At 38.7% G+C, this 17,225-nt stretch overlaps 1 long non-coding RNA gene and 1 pseudogene across 2 annotated transcripts in view; both read left to right on the top strand.

Moving 5' to 3' along the window:
• Window positions 1-17,225, top strand: part of LOC308662277 — a 907,910-nt gene that overhangs the window by 393,535 nt on the left and 497,150 nt on the right. The gene's annotated exons all lie outside the window — the stretch shown is intronic.
• On the top strand, window positions 12,851-13,708 carry LOC308664124 (Golgi phosphoprotein 3-like; annotated as a pseudogene). Its single transcript has one exon. The product of its transcript is annotated as a Golgi phosphoprotein 3-like (transcript).

Raw genomic sequence — 17,225 nt, 5'->3', positions numbered from 1 at the left:
GGAATAATGCCGCTTGGGGTGTGTGTGAAAGCCCTAATAAGCAGGCATATACATAGAATGAAGGCTACTGCTAAGCTTGTAAGCCGCCCTGAGTCTTCGGAGAAGGGCGGGATATAAATGGAATTAAAATAAAAAAATAAAAATATTTGTATGATACACACACACATGTTATATATGTATCTCTATCTGTTTGTTTGTCTATCTATAATCTATCTATCTATCTATCATCTATCTATCTATCTATCTATCTATCTATCTATCTATCTATCTATCTATCTATCTATCTATTCAGTGCTTTTTTTTGTAAAAGAAAAAGGTGCCAGAACTCACACATGTCATACAACCCACCTTGCCTACCCTATAAGGTTCCATCCAAAAAAGGTGCCGGAACTCCGTTCTGAGTGTTCTATGACAAAAAAAGCCCTGTATCTATCTATGTAAAAAAAATTTAGATTGCTGAAACAGGAAATAAAGATTTGTCCCATGTTTGGGGCCTAGCAAGGTAATCTAAATAGTTAACAAGCATTTAACACTATCTATCTATCTATCTATCTATCTATCTATCTATCTATCTATCTATCTATCTATCTATCTATTTATCTATCTATCTATCATCTATCATCTATCATTAGAGACAGAAAGAGAGAAATTTTGAAAAAGGTTTCTTTTATTACTTAATTTGAACTTGAAGAGTTCTGGGTTTAATTTTGGCCTCCCCTTAATAAAAAGGATATTTTATATATATCTGCATTGAAAACTGTGCTACTAAGCATGGGATTCTATTATCAGTGTGACAGAATACCTGCAGCAAAACATACATTTTATGCAGTATAATAGAAGAATAAGTTACAGACAAATGGGGAGGGGGATAAAAAAAGAATTCCAAAATGGTGGGCTAGAGAGAGTGGACACACTTTTCTAATTAAATGAGTGAAAAAGCAAACATAGTGGAAGGAGAGAGAGAGGGAGAGAGAGAGTGCTAAAATATATCATCCATTTTCCTTGCCAGGTCTCCTATGACATAAAATGTTGCATGATTTATTGAACTTGACAAGTTCATATGAAAAGGATCATCATTTCATCTCCAACTTTAGGAATACTAGAAATCCCAGGATCAATTAAGTGATCTCTGAAAAAATAATACAGTAATATCATATTGGGGTATCTTACAAGGAAATAACACTAGACATATGGAAGTTAAAACCGGTGTAAGGAATACAAAAGAAGGGTAAGGATAAGGAAAATCCTGATGTCACGCTTAACATAGGAAATACAATTAAAGCTATCAGCATCTGAGCTATTCCATTTCTTCAGTGAGGATGATGATGTTATCCATTCAGTTGTCTCGAAGGTGCTTTTTCAAAAGGCAATTGGACTATATTTTTTCCTTGAGGAAGACATTTCACTTCTCATCCAAGAATCTTCTTTAGTTCTGACTGGATGGTGGTGGTGGTGGTGTGTGTGTATGGGGGCAAATGGATTCCTTTGTAGTCATCTGGTTATTAGCACTCTCTGGGTGCGCTCTCTATGATTTTATGAGCATTCCCTATGAAGACCAGCTATGACCAGACTGTATGAGAGAGTGCTATGAGAATTTGGAAAGACACCATGAAATGGCCACTGTAATGTATTGGCCATTTCTGTGTAAAATCACTTGCTTAATGTCTGATCACTTGTTTAATGTCTGACCTACTTTTTCTATGTTATGTAACAGTTGCTGTTACTGAGCCAGACTTGCTATCTCCAGGCTGATAATTAGGTTTGGGGCGGGAAACTGCTACTTTAAACCTATTGGTCACTGCCTAGAGGCCAACTGTATAAATAGCTGCGCAACAGCCATAAACTTGCTTCTGTTCTGAGTTAATAAACTTGTTTGCTGTTTCAACACCTCGTCTCGCTTAATGCCTAAAGAACCGAAGATATAACAGCCATCTTCATTCATTGGAATCTTAGTAAGAATTACAACTTGCCAGTAGCAAAGAATTGGTGGACTCACAATATTGACAATGTAGTTGTGAACAAAAGGCTTAAGATCCCAGGGGACTTCCAAATACAAACTGATAAACATTTAGTCCAAAATGAGCCAGACTTAACTTTGGTTACAAAGAATAAAATGTGAATAATTGACATTGCAGCAACTAGAAAAGAATTTTCCTACTAAGAGGATGAAACTTGCCATGTTTCAGACTGATAGTCACATATTTCTAGTGGTGTTTACATTACAAAAAGATTGATGGGGAAAAATAATATTGGAACGTCTTTCTCATTCATTTAAATACTTCCAACTCTTCATGATCATTTGCCAGCATTATTTGTCAATAATGCTTCCTTGAGACCTTATATGCTCATGCAAAGAGAGTCTTGATGGCCCCCCTTTCTTTAATTCCCACCCCACCCACACACAATAAGCAGGGTTTCCTTCAAAATATTTAAGCTTCATTGGTCATGCTTCTTTTGAGGTGTCTTGATGCACTTCATCTGGTATTGAATGATTTGTTCTTGATGTCCAACGTACTCTCAATAATTTTCTCCAGCACTGCAATTCAAAGGGATCAATTTTTCTTCATTCAGCCTTTTTGACGTTCTAGCTTTCACAACCGTATAAGTGGGAAATCTCTGACTATATGTATCTTAGTTGTCAGTGTGATGTCTCTGCACTTTAATATTATGTCTAGATTTGTCGTCTTTCTCCCAAGTAGCAGACACCTCTCTGCTTCATGGATAGAGTCAATCCCTTGTGAATTTGGAGCTTAGGAAGATAGCCAGCTGTTAATGCAACTTCTTCTATACACATTTGCATTGGGTTCATGTTATCACTTGGCATAATTTTAATTTATATTAAGCAACAGATTTTGTAGTCATTTCTTTCCACCTTCAACAAAATATTGGTTCATTCTTCCATACCTTCAGCTACTAAAGTGGTGCCATCAGTAATTCTAACTCCAACTTTTGTTCCCCCCCCCCAATGTACCTTTATTCATAATATGTTCTGCATGGAACTTGACTATAAAGGATGGCACTCTAAAATTTTGATGCAATATTTTCCCAATTTTAAATCCATTAGTTACTCCATGTTCCAGTCTAACTGTTGTGCTTCCTAGTCAGTATATAAATGTTCCAATATGCAGATACAGTGGTCCGGTGCACCCAGGTATTCCCACTTTAAGATGATCCAAATAGGCAAAAGGGTTGTGTCTTTTCCATTATCCAGTGGATGCTTGCAGCATGGTCCAGAATGAAAAATCTCTGCCTTTGCACTCTATGTATTGTTGAAATCTGGGCTGCAAAGTCTCAGGCATTAGCTTCCTTATATGTAAAATAAGTGCAGTTTTTTGGTAACTTCAGCATTCTTTAGCCTAGCCTCTCTCTCTCTCTCTCTTTTTTTATATTGGAGTTTTCAAGAACTCTGCCTATTGTAATTTTTTCTATTTCTACCTTCATACTGCAAGCAATATTTTAACCACATTGTTTCTTCTGCTGGTTTTTCATCAACTCCTGGAAATTTGTGGTTAGAAATACTTTCTTTCTTTTTCTTATGCTATTTTTTATTTTATTCAAAAGGAAATTAAAATACAAAACTCAAAAAAAAAAACCACACACCAAACACAAAACAATCAAGACATTTAAAAAGTACATTGAAAAAAAAAGAAAAAAAATCAAGACAAACACACATATTATTCCCCCAAATTGAATACTGTATAATACGTTAATGTGGTTAGAAATATTTTCTAGGGCCCGTTTAACTTGACTTTCCAAAACATCTGCCTGTAATGAAGTGGTCATACCTTGATACATAGTGGTGATGTTGGATTCTTTTTTCACATGTAGTTCTTCTTCCTCTTTGTGGATATCTTGTTATATTTTCTTTCCCCATTAATTCTTTGTCTTTGTTCTTGCCCATCTTTTATGCAAAGTTTCGTAGATAAATCACCTGTCTTTCCAGGTCAATTGATCTCAGCTGCCCAAGGATCTGCTGATACAGTTCTACAGAGGAATTATTGAGTCTGTCATTTATACCTGAATAACTGCCTAATTTGACAAAGTAACCAAACAGGACAGGTACAGACTTCAATGGTTAGTTAGGACTTCAGAAAAAAAAAACCAATCACAAGCAGCCTGCCTTCCACTGAGGATCTGAATACTGCATGAAGCAGAAGGAAGGCTGAGAAAATATCTACAGGCCCCTCACATCCTGGACATCAATTGTTTCAACTTCTTCCCTCAGAACGCTGCTATAGAGCATTGCATGCCAAAACAACCAGACATAAAGATAGTTTTTCCCCCTGTGCCATCACTCTGCTGAATACGTAATTCCCACAGCACTGACTCATTTCTCATCTTTCCTACTGTCTTCTCCTACTGGTTTCTTATGATTTATCAATTGTTATTTGTAACTTATGATTAATGATTGTAACTATGTAACTATGTCCTATGACCTATTACTTGCTGTTTATATGTACTCTATGAGCTTATGCACCAGAGACAAATTCTTTGTGTGTCCGACCACACTTGGCCAATAAATAATTCTCTTCTCTTCTCTTCTCTTCTCTTCTCTTCTCTTCTCTTCTCTTCTCTTCTCTTCTCTTCTCTTCTCTTCTCTTCTCTTCTCTTCTATTCTGATATATCTGCTTGTCTGTTCTGATCTTTTCTAGAATTTGGTGTCAAATTGGGTTAATTTTCTTCACTCGTGCAACTAATTTTAATGGATCAGTAGACTGTTAATCTTATCTATTCTTTGTCTATTTATTGACATGCAATATTATTGAAATTGTATTGATATTTGCAGGGGGAGGATTGTATTATTATTACTATTACTATTACTATTACTATTATTATTATTATTATTATTATTATTATTATTATTATTATTATTATTATTAACAACAACAACAACAATAACAAAAATAATAATATAACCCATGACCTGTTGGGTTATTGTTTTAAAGATATTTCTTTACCAGATCCCTCAATGCTTTCAACAAAGGGAGAGCTTCTAGTATACTGGAAAACATCTAAAAAATTCAGGGGGATATTCAGAGATACGACTTGAAAATAGTGCAAGGTGAATAGACAAGCAATTGACGACAGGTCATACTGTGTTATTTGGACCGATCTTGTTCTTCCTAAGGAAGCTACAGATTTCATCTTAAATGACAGAATTTAGACTAATCCATGCATATCTTTGGAACTAGGATGAAGACGTAATCTATTTTTTTTACTAATTAGTTGGTCTGAAGGTGACCTTGGATTAATCTATGCTGATCTGAGTGCTCATTATTGGTGGAGAGGTGCTGGAGTCTTTTTCTTTTTTGGGCTGGTTGATTGTCTCTTTTGCATAGTCTGTAGATGTTGTTAATGTCCATGTGTCTATTGATGGCTGATTTGTCAGAGGGCCAGGCTTTTAGAAATTCCCTGGCATTTTTGGATTTGGCCTGGTCTAGGATTGTCACATTTTCCCAATTGAAACAATGGTTAAATCATTCTATATGTTGTGAAATTAAAGAATTTTCGTCATGCCTTTTGACTAACAGTGGGTGTTCATGGATGCATTCTGCCAGTCTTCTGCCTGTTTGTCCTACCTAGTGGTTGTTGCAGTTCTTACATTACATGTTGTAGATGACTCATATTTTTCTTCTGGGGTTGCTGGATCTTTCAGTTTGCTTAGAATGTTTTGAAGGGCTTTGGTTGGTTTATGTGTTATGCTGATTTGCTGATTCTATGTGGTTGTTGTGGTCTATTTGTGATTTCTGAGATAGGACTCGGGACTTAGGACTCACATAACCACAATGGAGCAAAGCTTTAGATAATCTGGTCCTAGACTATTTTAGGAATAAAGATTGATATCTTATTTCCATAGATGAACTAGCAGCCAGTATTGTCGAGATGGGATACACATGACACTGTCCTATGGTTCTTTTAATCAAAATTTGTCATATGCCACAACAGCATGGTTCACACATTTTAAGTCCCAAAAATAATTACATCCAAATTTAGCCTAATATATGTTTTGTTTTGATTACAAATTTCTACAGTAATATATTTTTAACATGACTCCTATTGATATTCAGTTCATAGGTTTTCACTCCTTTCCTGTCTAGAGGGTTGCTATGTCTAGAAGGTTGCTATAGCAACCTTGAAACAATAATTTCACTTTCATTTATATTGGGCTTTTCCATAATGAAATGGCCTCTGTTGATTCATGTTATAGTGCACGTGACCTTGTCTTAGTTATGCTCTTCCATTTACAATAAGATTATAACTTGGCTGTGCATTATGGCTACAATTTCCAGAAATTTAAATATCAAATTATCCAAGTTTCTCAATCACAATTGGCTAGGGGAATTTCTTTGAAGTTGCACACATTTTAAAATCGCTGAGGTTGAGAAATAGTGTCCTAGTGGACCAAATGAGTTTTCATAATCACAGCAAGAAAAAGACATTATTGTTTCTACAACAATGAGAATACCTAAAAATGAAAGTAATTAAAATATTCCTTGTTTCCTGAATTCTCCTTTTAAGGGATCCATGCCTCATTAGCTTGAAAGTTTGCAGATGCACTTAGTTTATTTATATGGCACTTGTCTATTTTTCAATGGGGAAAACCATCCTGTATAGCACTAAGCTTGTATTCCAAGGGGTCACCTCCATCTGATTTAAAGGTAATTCAAAGCTCTTGAAATCTTCCAGTAGACAACTTAGTTCCATATCTTCCCTCCCTCCACCAGATCAACAAAAGACAATGGGGGAATGAATGCCAGAGAAAAAGCAATGAGGCCATTCTGATTGCTCGAGCTTACAGCACATTCTGACTGGGAACAAGCTATTCCCAAATAAAATTAAGCATACAAAAATCAATTATAATAAACTTATCGTGTCCATCACTGATGGTAATAACTGGGGAAATAGTCCTAAGGCACAGGAATGGGGAACTGTCAGTCAAAAGAAAAGAAGAGTAAATGACCTTGAGCAAAAGTACCCGGCATGGAGGAAGAAAGAAGATAAACTCCATATTAGAATATTCTTTAGGGCTGCTAACATCATGCTCAACAAAAATATTTCGGGAGAAGGAAGTAAACCCAGAGTGGAAAATAATAGGGATTTCTTTGGGCTGGATTTGTGCTTGTGCTTGCTTTTTGGCTGTGTTTGTGGTTTGCTTTTGACTTCGCATATAATAAAAATCCAGGTGCTGTGTTTTGTAAACCATAGCATATGCCTTGGTCATTATGGTTTTTCCTAAAGAATATTCCCAGCATTGTGATTTATTCAACGTCCATGTACTTTACCAAATGGGAACATAGCATAATATGTGAAGCTCATCACCAACGTTCAGATGTTCTTTGGGGTGATCAACAGCTTTTACAGTACAGGTATAAAATTTCTACCCTGTAGTCTATTTTCCTAAAGGAGACGGCTTGGTGCCATTAACCATTATTCAAAGATGTTCATGATTCCCAGTTCAGCCCTCCCAGTCATGTGATTCTTAGTTAAATGCTTCCTACATGCATGAATGTGCCTGAAGTCATTTTGTTTTAAAAGTATGCCTGCTATTCACATTTTGTATTTGTGTATAAGAAGTTCTGGTGTCTTCCATGTCTTGAAAATAACTACCTGACAGAATCCTTTGCAATAATATATACAGTAAATATATAAAATTCTGTCAAGTTGCAAACATACTTATCAATTAGAAATTGGTCTTAATTGCAAATCTAGATGATAAAGCCAAGCTAGATTTCGATAGTAATTAATTAGCCTTTGTGTCATGCACATGCAAGATGCCCAGAGAATGAAAAAAAATCAAAATATGTTAGTAAGTCAAGGTGGGGGGGGGGGAAATAGCAAAGTTTTATTGGCTAGGCTAGGGCAAATGGAGGAATTCTTCCTATATCCAAGAAAAGTTAGGATTCTTTGACATTAAAAGTTATAGCAGATGAATATAAACATTTGTACTGGCAGACTATGGTAGTTCTAGAAAAATCAGTCACTTTCTTGCTACAGACATGATAAAATAAAATAGATGAATTCTGGCTCTTTCAATTAACAAGGCTTCTGTAAAGTAACTGGCGAGCCAGTTGGGAATATCATTTTACTTTATAGTTGGCAATTAAACTGTTTGCTGTGACTGGCTTTCCCCAGCACAAACTTGATTATAAGGACCCTGTGGGATTATACACTGCTATTGAATTGGATGTTGGAAGCTACTTAATCAAAAGACTGAACAGGATGTTGGAAGCTATTTAATCAAAAGACTGAACCAGGACTTTTCTTTTTGGATGTGAGATCAACATAGTTTGGAGAGGTTGCTGATTGTGAACAGTTCCTACTTCCTATGAACTACAAATTGCAGTATGCTGGCCTGATAATTTCTTGTGTGATATGGCAGAGAAGTACTCCCTCTAAGTGGGAAATTCCATACGACTTGTCAAGGCTGATGAAAAGAGCCATGTAAATTATAAAGGGCAACTTTTATGGGAAACATTATATGATTTATAAGCTCTTGTATGGTGAAAAATGTTGAGCCCATTAAGGTCTCTAGAGGTTACAGAGGCAATAAAGTCACTTACACACAACACACACACACACACACACACACTTCCCCACTTCAAATAAACTCTTTCACAGTTTCCTTCTACTACAAAGTTTCTAATATAATTTCCATTAGGCTTTGCCAACATAACTACGTGGAAATCTCAAGCACAGTGTTCTTCCGCCTGATTCTATCCAAATACTTTGGACCTCAATCCCATGGTCCCCCGAAAGCTGGTAGTGACACAAAAGACACCGAGGGCTTGGGAGAGTACATATGTTCCACACGTGTCCTTCTCCAGAATTTTAACTACATGTGGTGTGAAATCTGATATAGTGGATAATAGTCCAGAGATCACTAAACAAGCTGCTACTTCTTGTCAAAGATGCAGAAACATAGATTCAAAAGGAAGATAATAGTTTTGAATGATATTAATGCTGATATAATGATGCCAAAACAATTCAGATACATGTATGATGTCAGTTAATACTGGGATTTGCAACATGACGTACAATATTATAAAATCAGAAGTATTAAAGGAGACGTTTGAAGAATGGATCCAGAAGTTAGTAACTACAGTAGCAAACCAGTTAGCAGTAGTGTCTGCTTCTGTGAACAGATTGTGTTTAAAAGATATTAATGAAGGAATGAAAGATGCAGATCAAATTTCATCTGGCAAGACAGATGAAGTACTGAAAATCAAAATGACAGCCCAAGAGAATTTATTTGGAAAAGGATACTTTACTGGATATACAAAAGAATCTGGCTGAAGTTTTCAAAATTAAAAGGGAAATACCAACAATAAAATGACCTGGAAAATGTTTTCTTAATGGATCTATAAAAGAGCTTGTTAAGAAATCCACGCAATAGATTGAAGAAGAACTGAAGAAAAATATAATCTAAGTTCAAATGAAAATAATTCCATCTTTTTGCAGCTTTGAAGTTGAATACAAGGCTGGACGAATGCAGTCTTTTGAATTAATATTAGTGATTTCCTGTTTATAAAGAAATCTATGTATTTTGCTTTTAAAAGAACTAAACAAATATAACCTGTCAAATTTAGCTGGTACAGCTGTTTCAAACACATGAAACCAGACTGTTCTGCAGGTTTAATATTGGGAAAGAAAAAAAAAAACCATGAAAAATGAAAAAGTGACAATTCAGCGCCAGAATTTTAACTGAATATATATGGAATCAAATCTAAGCTTTGAAGAGCCAAACTTATTTCCCTGAATAAAACAAGTATTTTTTTTGTTTCATTTTTTTTCCAAAATAGGGGTCTTCAAACTTGGCCCTTTTATGACTTGTGGACTTCAAGTCCCAGAATTCCTCCACCAGACACGGTGGCTGAGGAATTCTGGGAGTTGAAGTCCACCAGTCATAAAAGTGCCAAGTCTGAAGATCCCTAGTCTACCTTGTGTATGACAGCATTCATAAAGAATCATAAAAGAGATGGACTGTTCAAAAATGTGAAAAATAAATAAATCTTCATCTGTTTCTTTCAATCCATGCAAAATGATCCCTGACTGAATAGCTATTTTCAGCCTGTACTGTTCCAAGCATTTTATCATAAGTAATAGATAGCAGAGAAGACCTACTTCTGTCAGGATAGCATATAATAATAATAAAAAAATCTCACAGCAGGCTTCAAAGCTGTCAAGGAAGCAGCCACAGCAGTACCTGTGAGACAAGAGCATGAACAAGCCATCTGCAAATTGTGAAGTTTGCCATGTGTCACACATTTTGAGATATGTTCTTATTTTGGTTACAAGACACCATTTTGACTAGACTCCAGAATAAATCCGCATTTTTCATTCGCATCGTAGAATTACTCCTCTCTAATTGTACTTGCAGTGAATGGCACATCTTCTTCTTTAAACAAAAGAAATATTCTCTAATGTTGTCACTGCTGGGACTTATAGCTGTTTCAGGAACATTGAAAGTAGGAAGGGACTAGACCAGACATGTCAAAAACAAGGCCCGGGGGCCGGATCCGGCCCGCGAAGTGGTTTCATGTGGCCCGCGAAGCCATCCTGGAAACAGTGAGGGAACGGCCCCCACTGCCTTGGCCCTGGCCCAGAGACCCTCCTCCTGCCAGAGACCCTCAGATCTGTCCCACTCCTGCCCAGGCCCCCATAGGCACCCTTGATGTGAACGATGTAGAGCTGGCCATGCCCACCCAGTAGGCCATACGCACTCTAGCCATGCCCACTCAGTAGGCCATGCCCACCCTGACCATACCCACCCGGCCCCTTGAGGGCAACCGCAATGCTGATGCGGCCCTCAATGAAATTGAGTTTGACACCTCTGGACTAGACCAAGGGTCTTCAAACTTGGCCCTTTTATGACTTGTGGACTTCAACTCCCAGAATAAACAGTTTGGTATAGTGTTTAAGGCGCTGGCCTAGAGACCAGGAGACTGTGACTTCTAGTCCCCCCCTTAGGCATGAAAGGCTGCTGGGTAACCATGAGCCAGTCACTCACCTCAGCCCAACACATCTCACAGGGTTGTTGTTGTGGGGAAAGTAGGAGGAAGAAGAAGTATTGTGTATGTTCACTGCCTTGAGTTATTGATAAAAATAATAAAGGCAGGATAAAAATCTAATAAATAAGTAAAAATTATTGAACCCAGGTAGAGATTCATAGATAACGCTGCAATCTCTATTCATATGTGCAGTTTCATACTCCAGATTACATTGTGAGACCTGGATAATTTATTTTAAATTGTAATGTGTAATAATTGAAAATTAAAATTGCAAATTCAATAATTTTACCTCCCTTCAGGTAATTTTTATAAACAGGGCTGTTTCCCCAACCTTGGGGCTAGGTTGTTTGCAGGTGTTTAGGGAGAGCTCCTGTTTATGGTGAAACAGAATTTTTCTGTGACTTTCCTCCACGTGTCAGTTTTGTTTTACCTTATGTTGTGTATTGTTCCTTTTGTATTTTATTGTATTTTCAGGTTTTGTAGCCCCTTAAACTGAAGACAAATTAAATTCATATTTATGCCGACTTTTTTTAGAATTGTGTTAGTGCATTTGAAGCGTAGCCATTGTATCCTTCTTTCTCTCTTTCTTTGCTGTGGCTTTATTAAGCTTCTTTTGTGTTAAGGCCTTGCTAATGATTTTGCTGTGCCCTTTTTGTTTGCGCTATTTATTATTTACCCTTCATCTCTTTTCATTTGTCAGAATACTTCCCAGTACTACTACATTAAGTTATGCAGCCCACAGAATTATGGAGTTAAATGTATGACAATCATTATGTGATTTTATAAACTGTGACATGGAGGTTCAATCGACGTTAGAGTTGACAAGTGGTAATAAAGCAACTTGGTTGAACAATCTTTCATCTAACAAGTAGCAGTCACAGGGAAGAAGGCTGAAATGGGAAAGATTTATCACGTATCCTCTTTCCCTCAGTGGATCTTCTTTGGAAAAAAAGAGCTACAATTTCTGGAGATGATGATGATGATGATATCTGTTCAATCATGTCCGACTCTTGATAATTCTATAGGCCACACCTCTCCACATCTTCCAATCTTGCACTACTTCTTTGAGTTTTTCTATGCTCTGGCTGATGTCAACTTTGATGGCGTCCAAACAGCATGTTCTCTGATGGCTTGGTTTCCCTTTCCTTCTGGACTTAGAACAGAGCAACAAATGGGATGAAAAGAACTAGTGATTACCTAGAACACTGTTTCTCAACCTTGGCCCCCTTGAGATGTATGCACCTCACCTGGGAGTCAAAGTCCAGACGTCTTCAGGCTGCCAAGTTGAGAAACACTGGTGTAGAGCACCAGTTTGTTGATTGTGATTGTGATACAATTGCCTCTCAACTGTAGCCAATGTGTAGATTATTTCCTTCTTCGCAGTGTTGAAGTGGAGATGTTCTGTTTGCTGCTTCCCCTTTGCCGCTTCAGCGAGAATGTGATTTTCCTCAGTAATTCCTGCACAGAAGAAAAAAGAAAGTTCAAACGTATGCATACCTGGGAAAGCAACAAAAATGTCATGTGGTTCAAAACAAGAATTCAAAACAGCAATATATTATTTTTAAAGGTTATTAGGCTAAACCACTTTATAAGAAATACACAAGGCAGGATTTACGTATAAAAACAACAAGTATAATAAAAAGGGGAAAGAAAAGAAGGGGGGCACCAGAAAGCGATGGGGGAGAAGCCTTTGGGGCTTTTCTTCTCGGCTCCTTCCTCCCCGTAGGTGAGCCAGGAAGCCGGGGCTGCCGCTGCCCCAGGCGGAGAAAGGCAAGGACAGAGGCTGAGCAGAGGCTGGGAAGGCAGAGCCAGGAGTGCGGGCTTACAGACCCAGCAGAGAAGCCATGGCAACTTTGATCCATCGAGGAAAACGTGTGGAAGTTGGAAGGAACACAGACAAGCGGGTGGAGGCTGAAGAAGATGCCATGGTCAACCAGACTGTGGGTGAAGAGGACTCTGGAGACTCCAAAGACATCTGCCTCACCCTCATGGAGGAGATCTTGTTTTTGGGTCTGAAGGACAAAGAGGGCTACACCTCTTTCTGGAATGACTGCATTTCCTCGGGACTGTGCGGGGGAATCCTCACTGAGCTCACCATGCGAGGGAGGATACAGCTGGAGGCCCAGTCCATGAGGAAAAACGGCTGCTGGATCAAAAGGTCCTCATGAAGTTGGATGCCCCAACTGGAGACGTCCTCCTGGATGAGATGCTATGCCACCTAAAGGCCACGGAGCCAGCCGAGATGGTGCAGACTTGGATTGAACTGCTCACAGGTGAAACCTGGAACCCCCCTCAAGCTGCAGTACAAGCTGCGCAACGTCCGTGAGCAGATTGCCAAGAATCTAGTGGAGAAGGGCATCTTGACCACCGAGAAGCAGAACTTCCTCTTCAACATGACCACCCACCCGGTCACCAACACCACGGAGAAGCAGCGACTGGTGAAACGGCTGCAGGAGAACGTCCTAGACAGGTGCGTCAATGACCCCCACCGCATGGACAGGAGGACTTTGGCGCTGCTGGTCCTGGCCCATGCCTTGGACGTCCTGGAGAATGTCTTCACCAGCCTGGTGGATGAGAAGTATGATGAGGCTTTGAATAGGTCCAAGGATCTGATTGATAGGGACCCTGAGGTGGAGGCCGCCAAGGCAGCAGGCGCCGAGATGATCTGGGCTGTGTTGGCAGCCTTCAATAAATCCTAGACCCTCCTGGCGAGTGAAGTGGTTCCAAGCGGCTTCGGCCCTTTTGTCCTCCAGGAGGGAAGCCCCTGGCTTGGTGGTGTCCTTCCACCTTCCTGGGCAGGAGCCTTTGGTGACCACGGCTAGCCATTGGCCTCTGTAGCTGGGCCTGGGGAGCTCATTCCATTACAGGGACAGCCCTGCCTTCACCGCCAGCCCCACCGCCACACCTTCTTCAAGGGATCTGGGGATCCACCAAGGCGTTTGTGCATTGCTCTTCCTCCCTAACCCTAACCCTGGTTCATTTTTTCTGAGACCTCAGATTAAGACGAAGGAGGGTCTGTGTCTGGGACAAAAAGACAGGTTTTTTTCCTCTGCCCCCCCCTGTTTTCTCTCACTCCAAATCCTCTCTTTTTTTGCCATATTGAGGAAGGGGATTCATTTTGGCAGGTGCGCTTGTCCCCCTTCCCCTTTCTTAACCTCATGATCCCAACCTCCCTTTTTGTCTTGTCAGGTTTTTTTCTTCTTCTTCTTCAATCCAAGTTCATTTGCTTCCCCCCCCCCTTGTGCTGTTCTTGCATTTGTTGAATTACAGCACAAGTTTCTATTGCAATCTCGGCCGTGTTTGGTTTCTGCTTTTTGAGCCTAAAGGTTGTGCGGAGAGTCCTGGCAAGGAGCAGTGACGCCCCAGTTGTCTCCTCCTGGTATAGCCGTTCAGATGCACCCCGGTTAGATTGAATTTAAGAGTTCAACCCTGACAGCAACTGAAGCCAGAATGCATTGTACAAAGCTGGTTAGACTTGCATAATTCCCAACAAGGTTTTTCCTGCTAGGGGCCGGGATAAAACCCATTCTATTTTATTTGACTATCTTGTGAGACTTTTAAGAGGCCCGTTGGCCTCGGGGCTGTGCTTTAGAGCCTCTTTTCAGAAAAGCCAAAGCAAAAGAAAATAGGTGAAAGGTCTGAAAATTAAATTCTAAATAGAAAAAAATGACCATATTGTTCAAACATCTTTTTTTATTAATCCTTTTATTGAAAAGATTGGTTCAAATGTTGACAAGCAACATATGTCAAAGGCTCCATGTTGCAAATCCAGTCTAGCTTTCTCCTTTTACTGTTGGATGGTCTTTTAGTCAGCCCCATGCTTTGGAAATCCACAGTTCTTAATACTCTGATCCATTTTAAACACTGGGGATATAGCCATGAAAAACATACCCATCGATAACATAAAGCAATTTACCCATAATCCTAGAAGTGTTTTTTTCCTATTTAAGGAAAATAGTTGAAACAAAGTTATATTAGTAGATTAAGGATATGTTGCAAAAATGTCAGCATGCTTTATTATATTGCACAGTAATATCATGCAAACATTGGAAAAATATACATGAAAATGTGTATGGAATTTGATGCAGAACATTTTAAAAGTCATGTGCTGATGTTGCGATGGAATATAATTAATGGATTTTGTTTTAAAAAAATGACACAGAGAAACTAAAACACAAACATCCATCCTAGTCACAACCTTAGGCTTGCCACCAAGTATTTTTGATGCATTTACTTGTTACATTTTTATCTGCTATTTCAAAAACCCCTTTCCCCCATTTTATCCTGATATTGACAGAGTGAAAGTGACTGACCCCAAATCACCTCATCAGCTTCATGATTTGAATTTTCCATATGAAAACACCTTATGATTGGCACTGACAGCCGGGCCTAAGTATTCAAGCAATGAAGTGAATTTTCAAGCTCACTCCACACGCACTCCCTGCTGTCATCTATACCAAGTATAAACTTAATTCAAAATCCCTTCCTTACTCCTTTTGCTTTTTTTTTTTTAAATTCGGAGCGTCTTCCCTCAAGTTTTGCCTACACATGTCTGAGACTCCCTTTGACCTCCACAAGGATATGCACAGCCAAGTACTAGCATCGTGTGAGCATTATTGAAACACAGTAATAATAATAGGTGAACCCTCTGGTATTCTCTGTTTTGCTTATCATATTATCAAAACATGGTTTCACTGTAGGGTGCAGCTCTGGAATGGTCAACTCTCTGAAAGCAAGCCAACAAAAATACACAGTGCTGAAATGGAGATGGAGCAAGGACTATAAATTGCAAAGGACACGAGATATTAAAATATTGACATATTCCAAGGCAATTATTCCCACAAAGAAGAGGCCAGGGAAGAAGAGTCTTGTTGTGAAGTTGGTTTCATAAGCTCAGCTTACAGGCACCATGGCTCAGGCTCCAGGAGGTAGGGATGAACAGAGAGCATTATTGCTAGAGTTTCAAAGATTCCGAATTTAGAGCTTTTTTGCCCCCTATGTGTTGTGATTCTGTGCTTTCGAAGGGTTTATTTCTAACCTCAGTTGGCTAAAAGGGGTCATTGATGGAATTCTCACAGCCCATTACATGTAAAGTCTTAATCAGGCTGCATTTGATCCTGAGAAATCGCATTTGATCCTGAGAAATCGACACTCATCCAGAGAAGAAAAAGCAGTGAGAGCCCTAGAAACCATGCCCTTTCTGGAATGTTTGAAAGATATTTAAAGGGAAGCAAAATAGAAGACAAGAAAGACCTTTTTGAAGAAGATGGAGCGTGACTGGACTGAACATTGAGATGTTCTCCAGATATGTGTCTTCAATTCCCAGAATTCCCCAGCTAACATGGTCTTGTTGAGAATTCTAAAACTACAGTACATCTAAAGAGAGCCTAGGCCCTAGGATGAGAAAATTTGCCCAGTGGGTATGACTAGAAATTCAGGGCAGCAGTTTTTAGATAAGCAAAAGGGAAAGATTCATAATCCCGGGACTTGTGTAACAATGACAAAGATTGCCTGAGCTTTTCTTTACCTGAGGTATTTAAGCAAAATGTGGACAGTGCTTCCATTGTATTGAGCAATCAAGAACTCTGTATCCTTCAACTGCTTTCATCTCTAACTTACCGAAATGTTTTTTGCAGTGTGACCAGTGTTAAACTTTCCAAAAATAATAGTCCAAAACAACTAGGAATAATTTATTCCTGATGTAGATGATTTCTAAAATCTTTCCAGGCCTATTATTTCTCACCTACAAGAATTTTCTTAACAAAATGTACTAATACCAGAAAACCAGTATGGAGAAAAGAGTTTCAAAACCATTTACTTTTCTATTTTTTTCCCTCTAGAAAAGAATTTCCTCCCCAGGTGTTTTTCCTCTCACACAAGTGACATCTTTTAAAGAGTCCGGATGTACAAAAGGCTTTATTTTTGTGGAGGAGAATGAATTATTATTCCTTGACAGTTTCCCACTTGAACAGCATTCTAAAACTGCATTATTCAGAGTCATACTTAGGAACTCTGCATATTGGTTAAAGGTAATGATTGATCTGTATGCAAATATCTCTGAAAGGCTCAATACAATCCTATGTATTGACCTCTTGATGAGTTTCCAATCTTTTGTTAAAGCAGTTTCACCATGTTTCATTTAATTCTGAGTTTCATGTTGTTTTTCCTCCTTCTAGTTTTTGGCAGATTGAAATAAATTCACTTTTGACTGTATAT

This window comes from Vipera berus, assembly GCF_964194415.1.
Source record: "Vipera berus genome assembly, chromosome: 2".
Classification (NCBI taxonomy): Eukaryota; Metazoa; Chordata; class Lepidosauria; order Squamata; family Viperidae; genus Vipera; species Vipera berus.
The sequence above is the reverse complement of the archived record's forward strand: the minus strand, read 5'-3'. Positions and strand labels throughout refer to the sequence as shown.